The sequence below is a fragment of the Hypanus sabinus genome, chromosome 2 (assembly GCF_030144855.1).
Source record: "Hypanus sabinus isolate sHypSab1 chromosome 2, sHypSab1.hap1, whole genome shotgun sequence".
Classification (NCBI taxonomy): domain Eukaryota; kingdom Metazoa; phylum Chordata; class Chondrichthyes; order Myliobatiformes; family Dasyatidae; genus Hypanus; species Hypanus sabinus.
The window spans coordinates 177149462-177162085 of NC_082707.1; the positions used below are offsets into that span (position 1 = coordinate 177149462).

The 12624-nt window shown below is 38.8% G+C and overlaps 1 protein-coding gene across 1 annotated transcript in view; it reads right to left on the minus strand.

The window, feature by feature from the left end:
• Positions 1-12624, minus strand: part of kcnh5b (potassium voltage-gated channel, subfamily H (eag-related), member 5b) — a 386291-nt gene that overhangs the window by 253900 nt on the left and 119767 nt on the right. The window lies entirely within an intron of this gene.

Genomic DNA, 12624 nt, shown 5'->3' on the forward strand with positions numbered 1-12624 from the left:
CAGCAGCAGTTCAATGAAATACATAATATAGAAGAAAAAAATACTCATAAATAGATAGGTAAATCTTATTCAGTATACTTTATAGAGTATATGTATATTGAATAGATTAAAAATCATGCAAGAAACTGAAATACTATATATTTTAAAAAGTGAGGTAGTGTCCAAGGGTTCAATGTCCATTTAGGAATCAGATGGCAGAGGGAAAGAAGCTGTTCCTGAATCGCTGAGTGTGTGCCTTCAGGCTTCTGTACCTCCTACTTGATGGTAACAGTGAGAAAAGGGCATGCCCTGGATGCTGGGGGTCCTTAATAATGGACACTGCCTTTCTGAGACACCGCTCCTTGAAGAGGAAGCTAATTCAATTCCTGGACCAAAATGTTCCTCCTTCCACAAATAACTGTTTTTAATTATGCACAGTCACTTGCAGATTTGATTTTGTATCTAAATTTACCCACCCCTTCCAAGAGTTTGGTTTGTTCCATATTTCATTCATAACCTCAAGAAAATTCGGATTTACGACTCGAACCTTGAGACTAGACAAAAACCTTGTCAAACTTCTAAAGATGTATAGTGGAAAGTGTGCTGACTGGCTGCATTATGGCCTGGTATGGGAACACCAATGCCTTTGAGCGGAAGATTCTATAAAGGTAGTGGATTCGGCCCTGTACATTGCGGTAAAACCCTCCCCATTGATCACATCTACATGAAACATCGCGTAGAAAAGCAGCATCCATCAAAGATCCAAGTGCTTTTCTTGCTGCTGCCATCAGGTAGAAGGTACAAGTTCCTCAGGACTCGCACCACCAGGTTCAAGAACAGTTACTACCCCTCAACCATCAGGCTCTTGAACAAAAAGGGATAACTACATTCATCCTATTTCTGGTGTTCCCACAACTGATGGTCTCACTTTAAGGACTCTCTATCTTACTACTGCTTTTTATTTATATTTGTATTTGCACAGTTTGTTGTTTGTTGTACAGTTTCTGTCCTATAGATTTGCTGAGTGTGTCTGCGGGAAAGATAATCTCAGGGTTTTATGTGGTGACTTGTATGTACTCTGATAATAAATTTTACTTTGAAGTTTAAAACAAAAACCTCTTTCAACTTGTTGTTCTCCACAGGCCAGGTATATGAGGTAATGGGAATTATCCAGATGTTGTTATTAAAGACAAAGCCAAATATAATTTTAGTTTTTTGACGGCTATCATGCAAACAGAATCAGAGTTATATAAGACAGATGTAGTCTATTTGGCCCATCAATCCTGTGATTTTTCTGAGAAAGTATTACCTATTTAATTTCAGTCTTCCAATATCTAGACCTTTAGTTTAAATCATGAACTTTAAGTTCTGATTGCTGCAGCATTTCCATTAAAAAAGCATCATGCAGCAATTGTTGGAACCCTTGTAACCCAGATCGATTGAGGCTATGGATCATAGGGGAGGGATTAATAATCAAATGTATTGATGTTACTTTTAACTGAAGTCTTGAAAGAACCATATATTTCCACACACAGACACACACACATGCACCAATAAAAATTTGAGATAACCTTCTGATCCTGTGTAATAATAAAGTACAAGTCAGTCATTTAACAGTAATTTAGGCATAAGTACTTGAGGATATTTGAAATCACAATAAAGGCAGCAAGAATTCTCCAATTTGTCTGTTCTTGTGACAGGTAGCTTTCAGGTTCAAAAGCCGTTAATTATTCTAGGCGACTCCTGGCAGACACTGGGCTTCTGCAAGGAATTTAGATGATTTTTTTTTCCTACAGCTTTCAAGGCATTTAGAGGTTGGAATATTTTTCTTCAGTTCCACATCTCTCCTCCCTCCCACCATCCCATGCCATCATGACACAGTAATCTCAAAAACAAAATGCTTGCCACAGAAACAGATGGAGTTTTTAAACACAGACTAATGTTAAGGTTAAAAGCAGTTATTATGTGTCTGGATTTCAATATTAATAAGTAAATGTCTACTGGATGAAAACACAGATGATAATATCAGTGAAAGTAATAGCTAGAAGCTGACCTATATTCTGATATAAAACAGTTGCGCAATTAGAAAAGGGGGTAGAATCTGTTTGTGTGTACAAAAGGAGCACAAAACAGTACAGCCAGCATAGATTTTCCCTTTACCGCAAGCACGTGATACTTAGTAGTAACGCCCAAGTTACTTTAATTATTGTTTTTGAAGAGTACTGTAAAGGTATGTTGGACTGAAATAGCAAATGGAAAATAAACTTGCAGATCTACAGAAAGAGAAAATGTTTAAAAAACTCAAAAAGATCAGGCAGTATCTGTGGAAAGAGAAACAGGTGAGAAATCTTTTGTTGTTAGCCTCAGGTTTCTAACCTGTTTCTCTTTCTCCACTTACTTCCTGACCTTCTGAGTGTTTCCAGCATTTGGGGGGTTTTATTTCAGACTGTTACAGCACAGTATAGACCCACAGAATTTGAGACTACTTTGCAGCTTGGTTACAACTGACAATGTGAAGCAAATTATGGCCAGAGAAAGAAATGGCTGAAGGGATTATTGTAACTGCACTGTCAAATTATTTAACAAGAATGTATCCTTTGAACCATGAAAATATTAGTGATACCACAGCAAAAGAAAAAATGCTCTAGTTGTATTTGGCAACAACTCAGATAAACCCAAGATCAAAGTGAAGAAATAACACTTTAAAGTGAAGAAATAACACTTTAGACTCTGGCATTGTTAAGAGCTTAGCTCGCAAGGGCCAAATAACCTCGAAGCAAGGCCTACAGTATTTAATTATCATGATGATAAGAAGTCTTTCAGTAATAGCTACTAATAATCCTGACTTCACCCCATTACAAATCCAACACTGATGTGTTCATTTATTGAATGTTGCACATCAAAAATATTTCATATTATGCAAATAAACTTGGTTTGGGAAAGGAATTAGAGTTAAAAATAAACCTATTAATTTGTATTTTTGAATTTAAAAATCACATGTATGATGTTTTTATTAAGATAGATTATCCTTTTGTGAATTAACCTGCAAACTACTTCTGCTAATAAATGAAAAATAGACTGTGATCAGATGACTTTTTTGGCATTTTATTCTACCTGTTCCTTTCTGAACCATTGTTTACTCATCTCTGGATGTGTGGAAATCACAAACTGAACTTGTTATTTCTCCCTGACTGTAGCAGATAAAAATACTGGCAGTTCTAATGATGTAAAATAAAATTAAACAGATCAGTACATTCTTCCGTTAAAGGATTCCTCACAGACAGTCTGCTTGTATGTCTAATTTTCTATGTATATTGGTTGAATATAAAATAGCCATAAGAATCAAATGTAGGATTATATTTGTATCTAATTACAATGTAACAAAAATAACACGATTTTATTTTGAAATTTTGAAATGGCATAGCTTAGCACAATTGCAGCAGTGCCAGAAATGCTTTTTTGCTATTTTTTGAAAATGTGAAAACAAGCAGATTATCCAATTTATTTTATGTGACTTGCGTTCCCATTAAATATATGATTGGCGGACAATACACTTACAAATTTCATGCCAAGTAGCATTCCATTATTACAAATGATTATTAACAAGTTTCTCTGCTGAAATTCCCCCTTTCCAAGCGATAAGTAATTGTATACATCACATTTTATCTGCTATGTATGTTGTGACCACTCTCATTTTAAAGAGTTACATTCTCAGTAATTGACATCAATGAACAATAAAGATGCATAGTCTTTGATTCAAAGTTTTGAATATCAGTAGTGTTAATAAATGATTGAATTGTTAAAAAAACGTTAAATATCATTAATTTAATATTTGAATTACTATTTTAAAATTATTATTTAACATATTTACATTCAAAGCTTATTGTCTAATTGTTCATACTTTAGAAAGGGGGAACAGCATACCAGTAGAAGCAAAGCTTTAGTAATTCCTGCATGACTCGGATGTTTGTTCTAATCATATGTATGACCACTGAATACTTAAGTAGATGTGGATAACTTGCAGCTTCACTAATAAGCAGAATTTAAATGTAACCATTTTTAATTTTAGAAAAACAAGTTTCATCATAAAGCCATCAACACCAGCTAATTAGTTTTTAACATTAAATCAATCAAAATCAGCATTTCCAAAATAACTCATTCTGGAAAATAATGTTTTTCCCCCATTGTTAGGGGTCAGGACCTAAGTTGAGTATTTAGCTTAATTAGCTGCTGTAGACAAAGATAGTATAAGATTATGGAGATGTCCAGATTTAACATAATTGGCCTGATAAAAATAATACAATTTGCAAAGGGCAGTTCGTGCCTGGAAATATTAAAAAGCAATAGTTGCTTTTCCACTGTGAAACTGAAAATTAACTATTTTTTTAACAAGTACCTCCTCACAAGAAAAACTCATTAACAACTTCTGGATTTCAACGCTGTCAAATATTCCACTCGGTGATTTTTTGATATAGATAGTTAGGCATCGAGCTTACCTCGGCCTCTTTTTCCATGCTCTTCTTAAACTCACGGGGGCCTCAAATCCTACACTCTTTAAATTCACCAGGGGTGTATTTCCAATGCTCTCTTTAGATTCATTAGAGCTTGCTTGCCTCTGCTCCCCATAAATTTGCTAAGGCCCCAGTTACCACACCCTCTTTAAATTCACTAGCGCCCTGTTGCCCACTCTCCCTTCAAACTCACTGGGGCCCTATTTCCCACACTCTCTTTGTAGTACTACAACTTTTTATTAATTACTTATTATATCAACAGGTAACATCTCATAATAAAAAGAAACAAATTGAATGTGCATTGGGTCAGTAATAGAAGTTAGATCTATCAATCTAGAAAATCTGTCAGTCAGGCATCACCAAGTTGCCAATGGAAATGAGGGATGCAGGTTTGATTTCGACCTTCTTAGAGAAATTTGGAGAGGAACATGGATGATAGGGGTATGGAGGGCTATGGTCCAGGTGCAGGTTGATGAGACTAAAGAGATTACTAGCTTGGCAGGGGCTAGATGGGCCAAAGGGCCTGTTTATGTGCTGTAGTACTCTATGACTCTATGAACTAATGTTTCGAGAGTGCCACTATTTCTACCTTACTGATAGGATGCCAGAACACACAGCTGGACAGCCAAACTAAAGGCAGTGGATGGGGAGAAAGAACAGGCCACTTTCAAGTGGAAACGACTATAGATGGTTGAAAATAGCACTGGGAAAAAATGATAAGAGTTTTGCAATTCCAAGAGAAAAAACACAAGAATTGTGTGAAGAAAGGGAAGATGTGTTAATAGAGAACATGTAAAAAGGGAGAGAAGACTTCTGAAGCAAAAGAGATGATGGAAACAAAAGCAAATGGAAGTAGAAGCACTGACCCGTTAGAGGAAGGGAAGCTGATAGTTCTACCTCATTCATTTAATGTTAAGAACTGTAAACACACTTGCTGTTTAAAAGTAGCAGATGATTTTTCTTCTCAAACAATATTACAGTAGGTCAATACAATAAAGATCAGTATGGGAATACCTATGGAAAATTTTCCTTGCTGGGTATTCAAACCCTTTAAGGATCTAGTCAGCTCCATCTTGGGCACTAGCCTACAAAGTACCCTGGACATCTTTAGGGAGCGGTGTCTCAGAAAGGCAGTGTTCATTATTAAGGACCCCCAGCACCCAGGTTACTGTTACCATCAGGTAGGAGATACAGAAACCTGAAGGCACACACTCAGCGATTCAGGAACAGCTTCTTCCCCTCTGCCATCTGATTCCTGAATGAACTTTGAAGCTTTGGACACTACCTCACTTTTTTTTAATATACAGCATTTCTGTTTTTGCACATTTTTAAAACCTATTCAATACAAGGAATTGATTTACTTGTTCATCTATTATTGTTTTATTTTATTTACTACTATTATTTTTTCCTCTCTCTCTGCTAGATTATGGATTACATTGAACTGCTGCTGCTAAGATAACAAATTTCACATCATATGCCGGTGATAATAAACCTGATTCTGATTCTGATAAGTGTTACTGGAATTTCTTCGAGCTCATTTTAAACCATGACCATTTTATTGCTGACAAACAGATTGCCTTTAAGTTTCACTTCCTGCTAGAACCTTCAGTAAGGAATATTCTAGTGTGTCAAAACACATTTCCATTGTGTTGATCATTCAGATACTGGAAATACATTCCACGAGCTGACAAACTTGCAAGGCGTGTCCTTGGAGACTTTTTATGCATTTTTCAGAGATATATATTGCACTGTTAATGTTGGGATTTAAATTTCAGGTACATGCAGCCTAAACTGGGATTTCTGTGCACAGTGCATCAATGGCTATCAAGGTGGGAAATGGCAATCCACAGAGGGCGACAACTGTAAAACAATCTCCCTTAAGACTTGGTAATTCTAGCAATGGCTGAATCATGCCATCATATCAATGCCTGGGTCTTACCACTTGTGACAGCAAGCTCCCTGAGGCTTTCATCAATGTACTAACCTTTATCTACTACTGTGATTCAATCACATAAATCCTGACACACCGTTCACTGCAAAGAGTGCATCTGCTAAAACCTTGCACCATTTATTATTTAAAGAATATTCTTATCTTGCATTTTTATTATCCTGTTCTCTGTAATATTCCCCTCTTACTCTTGATTAGCACTGCAGCAGTAGTGGCCTCTCAAAGTCAATCACTCAGATTAAGGTCGTGCCTCTGACTGTATCTGCTTTCTGATTTACAAATGCATACAGTAAGCACTGAGGTTAATCCTTGCAGACCTTACACCTGGCTCCATATATTTAAAAAAAACAACAAACAGAAAAAGAAAATCATAAAAATCATTCTTGTGTGGGAAAAGGAAAATACCTAATCTTAAATTATATTTTCCGGTTGATAGTCTATACTAGAACGGCTGGAAGCAAAGGCAAAACTCAGTAAAGCGTAATTTTCAGCATCACCTGTTGGATTTTAATTTTAATTAACTCTGCTGAGGAGAAAAGGTATCTGCACTGGGTGATCACAGCACCTGATTTTTTCTAAGCAGATCATTAGTATCATGATTCACACTTGTATGTCTCGGACCCACAAAGCAGAGACTCAGTGTGGAGAGAATGAAGAGACAGGAGTCAGAACATTCCAATCCGCTGTGATTTGGAGGGATACGGCCAGCTGAAGTCAAAGGATTGAATGTGCGACTGAAAATCCTAGATGTTTTGTCAAATAATGAAAAAGAAACGTGTGGCCTTTTTTGCAAGGCATATGAAATTGTGAAGCAGAGTGATGGAGCAGCTGACACTCGAGTCGGCATCTTAAAGTTTCTCAATAGGTTTGGGTTCTCTCCACATGTTGAAATGAATCTCAAGGTAGAATATGGTGACATGAATGTACTTTGATAATAAATTGACTTTGGTGTTGTGAAGCATGCTTATGGCCTTGGTTAATTGATGCAATCCACATCTATGGCAATGTGCACCATATCTAAATCAGATGCAGATCCAAGCTAACCTGTATCAGCTTAGTTCTGCATCTAATTTACTGCTCTAGGTATTTCACTGCTAATGACCATTGATAGGTTAGTGCACTGGGCACTGTGAACTGGTCTTGTGGCATTTTCCGGCTGGAGATCAAGTGGACTGTTTGGACTGTTGTCTATTCCAGTTCAAACTTCACAGAACTACACTACAAATATATCGTGATTGGTGCATTTCCAAAGAACACATCAGAATCAGACTGGTTAGACCTTCACAAGTCGATCTGTGCCAGAACATTGTATCAAAACGTTCCTTTGGAAATGCAACCTCTACAAACTGTTCTTCTTAAGCATAACTTTCAAATTTCATTTGTTTAAGCTAAATCTCTTGTGCAGAGACTGTTGTTAGAGCACTGAGAGGATCCATAAGGAGAATTACTAATCTATAAATTGCATGGCCATGTTTCCTTTTATTAATTTAAATAGAAGAAAAGTCAGCCAAAGAACATCATGAGCATTACACACAAAATGCTGGATGAACTCAGCAAGTCAGGAGGCGCCTGTGGAAAAGATGAAACACGCAACGTTTCATGGCAAGACCCTTCTTCAGAACTGAGAAGAAAGGGTTAAGATGTCAGGATAAAAAGGTGAGGGGAGGGGAAAGAGGCTAGCTGGAAATTCCCCCTTCTTTCTCAGTCCAGAAGAAGAGTCTCAGTCTGAACAATCATTGCTTACTCTTTTCCATAGATGCTGCCTGGCATGCTGAGTTTCTCCAGCATTTTGTGTGTGTTGCTCTGCATTTCCAGCATCTGCAGACCTTCTTGTATTTATAACCAGCACTGACTGATTTTCTCCTCCCAAGGTGTACTCTGGTACTTACCGTTTTTCAGTGTTGTGCCACAAGTGAGTGAAGGAGTGAGGTTGGGAGCACTGCGAGGAGTGCAGAGGGCAGGAACTATGATCAGGAGCCTTCGTCTTTGCTTGCCATGCAGCCAGTGATGCTGACAGGCAGCTGGTGACTGTACACCAAGGTAGTGGTGTCAGCCAGGAGAAGGTAAGGAGGGAGGGAGGAAGAAAGAGGGGTAAAGTAAGGAGAGGAGAATGGACGAGAGGATGGGGCTAAAGGATTGGGAATTCCCAGAGTTATGAGTAAACTGGTGGGGGGGGGGGGGGGAGAGGATTAAACCTGGTGAGTGGGAGGAGATTGGCTATTGGTGGGCTATAGGATTATTTCTAGAATATTTGTAAGAACAGGGAGTGAAAGGATGGGGCAACAAATGGTAAATCCTTTAATGGGTGTGGGGTAGAGACATAGAAGATTAAAGATTAGCTCCCTGTGTCACGTGTACATCAAAACATTCAGAGAAATGCTTCAATTGTGTCAAATCACATCAGTGAGGATTGTGTTGTGCAGTCCACAAGTGTTGCCACACTTGCACAACTAATTAACCCTAACTGTATGTCTTTGGAGTGTGGGCGGAAATTGGAGCACCCACGGGAAACACACGTGATCACCATGTTCCAAGTGTACTTCAGAGTCAGAGAGTTGTAGAGAAGTAAGGTGCAGAAACAGGCCTGTCAGCCCATCCAGTCCATGCCGAAATCACTTAAGCTGCAAACTTCCAATGACTTGCACCTGAACCATAGCCCTCCATATTCCTACCATCCACCTACCTATCCAAGCTTCTCTTAAACCTTGAAATCAAGCTCGCATGGACCACTTGTGCTGGCAGCTCATTCCACACTCTCACAACCTTCTGAGTGAAGACACTTTCCCTCATATTCCCCTTAAACTTCTCACCTTTCACCCTTAAGCCATGACCTCTGTAGTTCCACCCAACCTCAGTGGAAAAAGCCTGCTTGCATTTACCCTATCTATATCCCTCATAATCTTGTATATCGCTATTAAAGCTCCTGTCAGTCCTAACCTATTCAATCCTTCCTTATAACTCACATCTTCCAGACCCGGCAACATCCTTGTCAATTTTCTCTGTACTCTTTCGACCATTTTTCCTGTAGGTCGGTGACCAAAACTGCACCCAATACTCCAAATTAGGCCTTGTCAACAGCTTATACAACTTCAACGTAATATCTCGTCTCCTGTGCTCAATATGTTGATTTATGAAGGCCAATGTGCCAAAAGGTTCTTTATGACCCATGACGCCACTTTCAATGAATTATGTACCTGTATCTGCTTTAGAATTAGTCCCAACGCATATTGCTGTTCCTACAATAAATGGATTTGTTTTGCAACATTGATTTTCTACTTCAGCCTGCTTTGAACTTGAAAAAAAAGCTTGGATAGGACTCAGAAAGATGGGGATGGAGACATGGTCAAATCATCAATCATTCAAGGATTATATTTCAAACCCTAAACTTTTTAGCTTCCTAGCAAATCCCAGATCCCTTTTGTTTTCAGAGCCAATCTACCTTTGTACAATTCGCAATACAATGTAAGTAGCCATGATTTAAATTTATTTCCCAATACACATTGCTGTTCCTACACTGCACTGAACAAATGGATAGGTTTCACAATAGCCACAATAGCATCCTACTTCCAAATATTTTGTGAGGCACGCTTATCAACCTCACACAAAATATTCTTAATACAAATAAAATTGTATTTAGAGGCTTAAAACTTGTTTACTACGCCCATTCTGGTATGACTATCCATAGCCTCCTCCACTGTCGGGATGAGGCCACACTCAGGTTGGAGGAACAACACCTTATATTCCATTTGGGTAGCCTCCGACCTGACAGCACGAACTTCGATTTCTCAAACTTGTGGTAATGCCCCCCCAATCCACTTTCTCCTTCACCATATCCCATCTCCTTTTCCCTGTCTCGCCTTATCTCCTTGCCCACCCACTGCCTTCCTCAGGTGCTCCTCCCCCCTTTACTTTCTTCCATGGCCTTCTGTCCCTTTCACCAATGAACTTCCCAGCTCTTTACTTCATCCCTCCCCCTTCAGGTTTCACCTATCACCTTGTGTTTCTCGCTCACCTCTCCCCACCTTTTAAATCTACTCCTCAGCTTTTTCTCTCCAGTCTTGCCAAAGAGTTTTGACCCAAAACATCAATGCTGTCTGGCCTGCTGAGTTCCTGCAGCATTTTGCGTGTGTAGCTGCCATTTTACCTTTAAGCTTTCTGTTCTAACTTTACAAGCCTATTCATGCCAGGGTTTGACTGGGGTCTTCACTCATTTTCCATGGGAAATTATGTGCACTTTTGTCAGGGCCTGACACATGTTTATAGTGCACAAAGCTCTGTCCTAGAAGTACTAGAGATGATTCATATGGTCTCAAAAGAATGAAGAAGCCTTTTGCTGGAACACGATGAACCCCAGGAGAAAAGCCTAACCTTGGATGGGAGTACACACCTTCAAATTAGATCTGGAGTATAGCTTATTGTTCTGGTCACCCTATTATAGGAAGAATGTCAAGGCTTTGGAGAGGGTGCAGAAGAGATTTACCAAGATGCTGCCTGGATTAGAGGGCATGAGCTATATAACAAGAGGTTGGACAAACTTCTATTTTCTCTGGTGCAGCAGAGGCTGAAGAAAGATCTGATAGAGATGTATAACATTATAAGAGGCATAGATGGAGTAGACAGACAGTATCTTTTTCCTATGCATTCCTGAGATGGGTAAGGTCAAAGGAGATGTGAGGAAAAGAGAGTGGTTGGTGTCTGAATGTGATGCCTGGAATGGTGGCAGAGGCAGATACATTGGAGACGTGAGGAAAATGGAAGGATATGGACATTATTTAGGCAAAAGAGCTTAGTTTAGTTGGCCACTTGATAAGTAATTTCATTGATTAAGCACAACATTGTTGACCAAAAGCCCTGTTCATTTGCTACACAGTTCCATGTTCCACATTATTTTCTATATTATGCAATGGCATTAAGATGACCAGGTAGGTAATATTATTTATCCACCCAGTCATCTAATATAATATTAAGGTAAACATTTATATAATTTTCTGCTGTGTGAACAAAAATCTTGTTAATTCATTTTAGTTTTGAAAGACACTGTGGTTTTAGGGATAGTGGTGCAGTAATGGTACACTTGCACAGTCGTACACTTGGTACACTTAAGATCAATCAACTTCTTTCTGGAGAACACCCTAACCTGGGGTGTAAGCTGTCCAAAGGTCACTGGCTGAATGTGCTTCAGTGAAGCTTCTGCTGGGATCTGAAGCAACAATTTCCCCGAACAAGACGGATGGTCGTCCTTTCACAAACAGAACAGGCTGGCTGCTGTTGTCAGGTGGTGTCAAAATGGCAGTGCCAACTGTGACACAAAATGCCACCTTCACTTCAGATTTCAGCAACCTGGAATATATTTCTAACGTCAGATTTCCAGCATCCGTGGCTCTCCTTTTAGTTTCTGACTATTGTAGGCATAGCAACAAAACGTTTCAGCTCACTATGTGTGAACCTTCAGTTGGTAGCTATTTTACTAATCATTTTAACCATACCAAAAACTGTGGGTGATCATGCAGACTTGCACATTTCAACTACAACTCTAGTTATAAAGATGATTGAATAATTGATCTTTTTGTTTATTTCCAAAGAAGGTGCATAGGAGGGGTGATTGATAAGTTCATGGCCTAAGGTAGAAGGAGATGAGTTACTAACTTCAAACTTTCTGCATAATCACTCAAAGAGTTGACCTGAATGTACACATAACGAGAGTTGTATAACTCATCTCCTTCTACCTTAGACCACGAACTTATCAATCACCCCTGCTGTGGACACTTTCAGGAGGTCCAAGATCCGTATGCTCCATGACCACTAGACTAAGGGTGTAATCGTAGGAGGGGACTATTTTGAAAAATTAATGTGCTAGGTTTTCTAAAACTGGCTCCTTCTACCTTAGGCCAACAACTTATCAAACACCCCTTGTAGTTGCAAAGCGTTCAGTTCCCCAAACTTTACTTGTAAATTCTATCAGGGAATTGCTTCAAGATCTACAATGTGTTTGAGTCCACCATAACTTTTTCTTTTGCTTTATAGACAGGAAACCAAACATTTTGCGGAACCGCTGGCCAGCATTTCATGAAGTGCTATTCCTGTCAGAAACCCGCAACGTTCACTGTACAAGATAAATGAGGTGGAATCTCAGCAAATTCAGAAATGTAATTTAGCTCTAACAGGACTACATCACAAAGGGCTGCC